Below are 6,135 nucleotides of genomic sequence, written 5' to 3' on the forward strand. Positions count from 1 at the left end.
CTTTAGAGACATAATGTCAGCCCTTGCTTTGGGGAAGAAAGAGGAACCATTCACCTTGCAGGATGGTTATATTCTCCACGGCAATAGGCTATGCGTTACTCATTCCCTTCGTGAGAAGGTTATGTATGAATCCCATGCTCCTCCATATGCAGGGCATAGAGGTATTCAACCTACTCTCCGAGGAGTAGAGACGTATTTCTATTGGCCTACCATGAAAGTGGACATACAAGAGTATGTTTCAAAATGTGTAGTATGCCAAAAGACCAAGTATGATAGAGGGAAGAAACCTGGATTACTCCAGCCATTGCCTATTCCAAATTCACCATGGGAGAGTATATCCATGGATTTCATCTTTGGATTGCCCAAGTCTATCCATGGGAATACAGGAATATGGACAATAGTCGACAGGTTTAGCAAGCAAGCACATTTCATTCCTGTCAAAAAGACTATTAAGGCACACCAAATGGCAACTCTCTTCATATCTCAGATTTTCAAGCACCATGGATTACCCACATCCATCGTGTCAGATAGAGATCCTAGAATGACCAGTAATTTTCGGAAAGGTCTCTTTGAAAATCTAGGAACAAGATTGAATTTCTCTTCGGCCTATCACCCACAAACGGATGGCCAAAGTGAGATAGCCAATCTTACTATACTCGATCTACTCAAAACTTATGTTACCGAAGTAGATCAACGCTCACAATGGGAAAAGTATTTACCGCTAGTAGAGTATGCCTACAATAATACTGTACATACTTCTACGGGGAAAGCACCTTTCGAGATCATAGAGGGAAGACCTAAAAGTCCCTTGCTACTGAAAGTACATGGGAAGATCTTCGCCGCCGATGAGTATAGCCATGACCTACAAGAATCTTTTCAAAAGATTAGGGAGGCTATAGCCATCTCTCAACAAAGGTAAAAAGCTGCTGCTGATAAGCACAGAAGAGCCTTAATGTTCAAAGAAAATGATTGGGTCTTACTCAAGTTTCCTAAGGCTCGATTAAGGCAAACGACGGGCGAAAATCCTACGGGCCATCAAAAGTATTATGCTAAACTAGCAAAAAGATACTATGGTCCTTTCCAAATCTTGAAGCCTATCAATGAGACGGCTTATCAACTCAAGTTGCCCAACCATTGGCTTATACACAATGCCTTTCATGTAAGCTTACTTAAGCCCTACAAAGGAGAGCCACCAATTGAACCAATTATTGAAGACCCTCCCGAAGTCGAAGACCAAGAAGAGGTGCTACAACCCGAAGCTGTCCTTCGGCATGAAGGCAAGGTACTACGACATGGTAAGATAATCCGACGGTATCTTATTAAGTTCAAAAATTATCCTTTTGAAGATGCTAAATGGATGCAAGGAGTACAACTTAAGGATAGTATGAACCTTGTCAATGCTTACAATGCTACATTAGAGTAAGCAAATGTACAAATTTCTTTTAAATGACTCATGTTTTTGTCTTATATGACTAGTCCTCTTTTTAATTGTGCACAAATTTAACTAGTATGCATGCTTAGAATCATGTTTGTGATGACGACGTCTCTCAAACACCAAGTAGAATTTGTCACTCTACTTTGGGAGAATGAAATGGACTAAAGAGCAGACATGCTTGCGGCAGCTATGTCTCCCAAGCACCAAATGGATTAGTCATCCATCTTGGAAAGATGTCGTAGGTTAAAAAGGGATCCTTTACCCGCTAAGTACGATTGACTAATGACTAAGACTTTATCTCTTCTACCTCATAGTCGAGGACAACTATGATTTCAAAAGAGAGGTAATGTCATAAAATCTAATATCTAACCAACCCAAATGATTTTCTCATATTAAATTGATCACTTAATGTGGGAGAATAAATGGGAACAAGTGCTAAGATATACATATGTGCTTATAGATCTATCTCAACACGGGGCCAATGGTAAAGGGGCCCAAAAGGTAGATGGTCTATCAAAGAGCAAGGCTAACCAATGGAGCATAAGACCTTAGGGTTAGCTTCATTGAAGACCTCCAATAAATGTGTGTAAAAGTCCTTTGACCTTAGGTAAGCTAGGGCTGAGCTTGAGGTGGGAACCCGGCCCAAGCTCGAGGTGCTTGTCCTGCTTGAGGTGCTTGTCATGCTTGCGGTGTTTTTCATGATTGAGGTGCTTGATTAAGATGCTTGAGGTGCTTGACTGGCTCCATGCTTGAGGTGCTTGACTTGCTACATGATTAAGGTACTTGAGGTGCCTTGAGAAGCTTGCATGAGATGCTTGTGGGAACACCCCCTAGTTCAAGTGCTTTGTCATGCTTGGTGAGTAAGGTGCTTGATCACCTAAAGTCAAAAGCATTCCTACAAGAGGGGGGGCGAGCCCTTTTCCTAGGGGCTAGAGAAAGAACACCCACTCACACACACAAGGGAAGCCCCAACTTGAAGAGGCAGCAAGGACACATGTCAGGCCCCTACCCATGTTACCTTCATGTGTTGCTTGAAGCCTATTGGCTAAGCTTCAAAGGGGTCCAATGATAAATTACATGAATTATCTAATTGTTTTAGCATTTATCTAGCCCTCTCTCTCAAAAAGGAAAGGGGGACACTTGTCTCAAGGCTACCCCTACTACTTGTAATGCCTCCTGCTCATGATTGGCTAGGCCTGGGAGGGTCCAATGAGCTTCAAGCATGAGCTACAAGGGGGGGTCGACCCAAGCTAGCTAGGGGCTTGTTTGAGGGGTATACTCACCCACACACACTCACAATCACTCTCATTGTGTGCTATGCAAAGTGCAAGAGCTCCCTCTCCAAGCAAGTAGAGGTTGAGAGCCTATACCAACACTCTTGGCTATGGAGTACAAATCCAACCAAGAGCCATGCTTCAATGCTTGAGCTTGTCATCTCCTTCTTCTTCATTACTATGCTATTATGTATGCTAGCAACAAGAGTATGATAAGTGAGGAACTAGTTCTTTCTCCTATGAAATGTTTCTTCTTCCTCTTCCCTACCCTCATTCCCTGCTAGCTCTCTCCACCTTCGAAGGTGTTTGAGGTCTTGGGACTGAGGCTTGGGACAATTAAAGCTTTCTTCAAGTTCATGTTATGCTATGATTGTGATGCATGAAGCTTTCCATCTTCATTGCATCACCTAGGTCACAAGGAACACAAAGAATGTATTGTAACAAGTCTCTCTTAATGGGAGAAATCATAATACAAATGCCTATTGGAGGGGGGACCGGCTCCACATAAATCCGGTCCTCAACTGTTTTCATGTTCTCTAAATTCTCTCTCTTGCAAAAGTATTGTTCATGCCAAGTTAACTAATTGCTATGATTATGTTGCTATCTTCAATTATGTCTGCCCGCTATGCTCACAAAGTTATTTCTTGAAAGTATTCTCATTAATTTCCGCTATTCTCAAGTTGAATAGGCTAATTCCATTACACATAAGGAAAGTGTACCTACTTTAGATGATGCAGATGATAGTGGTTCTAGCTGGATGTATCAGTAGCTCCTCCCATGGAAAGCAACTCAGACAAGATACCAAAGTGTCTATTGGAGACCTTGCGAGATGCAATTACTTCAAATTCTCCACCAGATTGGCATGATGCTAGTACAACATGACGTTCTTACTGGTTTTTGATTGATGAGGTAGATGGGGATTTTATCACAGATGAATTATGCTTTGACGTTGATAATGATCAAGGACAAAGACCCTCTGAGAGTTGAAGAGGCACTTTCACAACCAATGTGGAAGTTGGCCATGCAAATAAAGCTTGATTTTGTCAAGAAGAATCACACTTGGGAGTTGGTTCCATGGCCTACCAAGTGGAAGGCAATTGGTGTCAAATGGGTTGACAAGAACAAGTACAAATTTGATGGTTCTTTCATGTAGGTATCAGGAATAGGTGCCCTTGAAGAAGCTTTACACTATGAAAGTACCAGTAGTTGTAACAATTACTAGCTGGTAATTGCATAGTAAGACAAGTAGTTAGAACCTAGTATAGGCACCTATAAATAGGACTCACTACTTTCATTTCGGGGTCTGTCGGTCTAACTATCAAGCTCTTATGTATTGATGAGCCTTTTGTAACTCTTGTGTCATCTTGTAACACAGTACTCAATGGAATGTCAATTGTACTTCTAACTTTATAATTTGAATATCCAACTAATTCAAAAGGTCTAGTTATGGATATTTCAAATACTTGCTTGAAAAGTTCCTCAATCTTTCTGGTCCAAGCTCACTTCTTACTCTTAGACTAGTACTACGACTCACTATCAAAAGAACGAAGAGCTGCTACTGGACTCTTCATTTGATAACTCACTGTCATTGGAACTCCCTCTTCCTTTGCGGCCCTTCTCCTTCTTGGCTTGTTGCTCTAACTTCAGAGCTCTCTACACCAGATCATTGAAATATTGAGTTGGTGTGGGTACCTCTTGCTCTCTTAGTTTCTTACTTCTTGAACCCACTCAAAAACCATACACACATTCGTTTGTTCATTTAATTGCGTGGTTAATTCCTTTATCTTCTTCACATAAGTCTCGGTCGATAGCTTATCTTGCTTGATTTTATCCAGTTTGCAAAGGATGTCTTCATCCTATGATTCTCACTATACTCCAACAATTAATCCTTCTTCAACTTATTGTAGGTCCAAAACTTGTATTCTAGATATTGATAGTACCACTTCCTCAGTGCATCCTTTACGGTTCGTGAAAATTTCTCTACCCATTCATCTTCATCGATATCCTTCATATCAACATATTGTTCAAAGGCCAAGATATATACATATTGATCATCCTTTCTACAGCCTCTAAAGGTTGGAAAATCAATCTTTAGATCACTAGACTATTCACCATATTTGGATATGTAATGGTCTTTTTTTTTCCCTTTTCAATTGGAATTTTTCTTGTGATATAATTTCCTTTCCCTATGCATGTGCTTGTTATAATTATCTGTGTCAGCTTCCCATCTTTCGTTGTAGTTTTCATCCATTTCTATAACACGGTTTATCCTTTTCACTAAGCTTTGTGCATGATCTTGCTCTTTTGCTATGCCTAATGGAATCACTAGCATTTGTCTTCTCCTTTGGTCTGCCCTTGTGATTCAAATGTCGAGACCCATGTGAATGAGAACGTCTCTCAACTCTCTCTGAATGACATCTTTTAAAAGTGCTAAATGATGAGAAGTCTAATGTCCTCTTCCTCCTCTATGGAGGATAAGTATCAATTTTCTCATTTTGAGAGTGCTTATGTCCATCAAAGCCTTGCTCCAATTCTGCAGCCACTCTGTTGATATGGTCTCGGTCCTTAGCAAACATTGTAGTTGCTATCCTCCCTCATGATAAAGGACATGGTGGCTTTATGTACAATTGATTGACTCTGAATTCTAAAGAAGGAGACTGGCTCCTATCAAGAGCTTTAGAAAACACTGAATTCTAAAGGAGACCGGTTCCTATCAAGAGCTTTAGCTCACCACCATGATCTCCAAAATGGAATGAATTGTTCACTTCATAGCTATTTCAGGTTAGAACTTCAAGAGTCAGATGATGTCAAATTTCAAATGACAAAATGAACATAACCAAACTTCAACAAATGACCACATGGAAAAGCCAAACAGACAATTGAACTGCAAGAATAGAACTAAATAATGAACATTGAAACACCAGAATAAGGGACAAAAGAGAGGAGACATCTACTAGTGGAATTTGTGGAGATTTCACATAATGTGCAAATGAATATACAAATGTAATGTATTCAACTAGGATCTTTTTTTGCACACTCGAATAAAAACTTCATTTCGTTTAAATATGAAGATTTACTGATACAACCAAGAGTTTATGCCCCTCTAGTAAGAGACATGCTTGTTGGTAAGGAAAATCACCACTAGTGCATTTAGGGACCAAAATCTCAACCACATTTCAAGTTGGCGAAATTTTCTTCTATAGCTATATGACTGAATGCTAAAACGTGTAATTTATCTTTTTTTGCTTGAGTTTTTTTTTTGTCATACGTACAATTGTGGGTGAAGAGATGCTATATCGACTCAAAAAAGAATATACAATCAACCTAAAGCACTACATGTGCCTTGAGGGGCAAAGATCCTAAAGTTGTTCACATACGTATCAAGATACAAGACACAGAGTTGCTACGTATAACCTCCCTAGTAGT

Source organism: Adiantum capillus-veneris, chromosome 8 (assembly GCF_014529385.1).
Source record: "Adiantum capillus-veneris isolate H3 chromosome 8, ASM1452938v2, whole genome shotgun sequence".
Taxonomy (NCBI): domain Eukaryota; kingdom Viridiplantae; phylum Streptophyta; class Polypodiopsida; order Polypodiales; family Pteridaceae; genus Adiantum; species Adiantum capillus-veneris.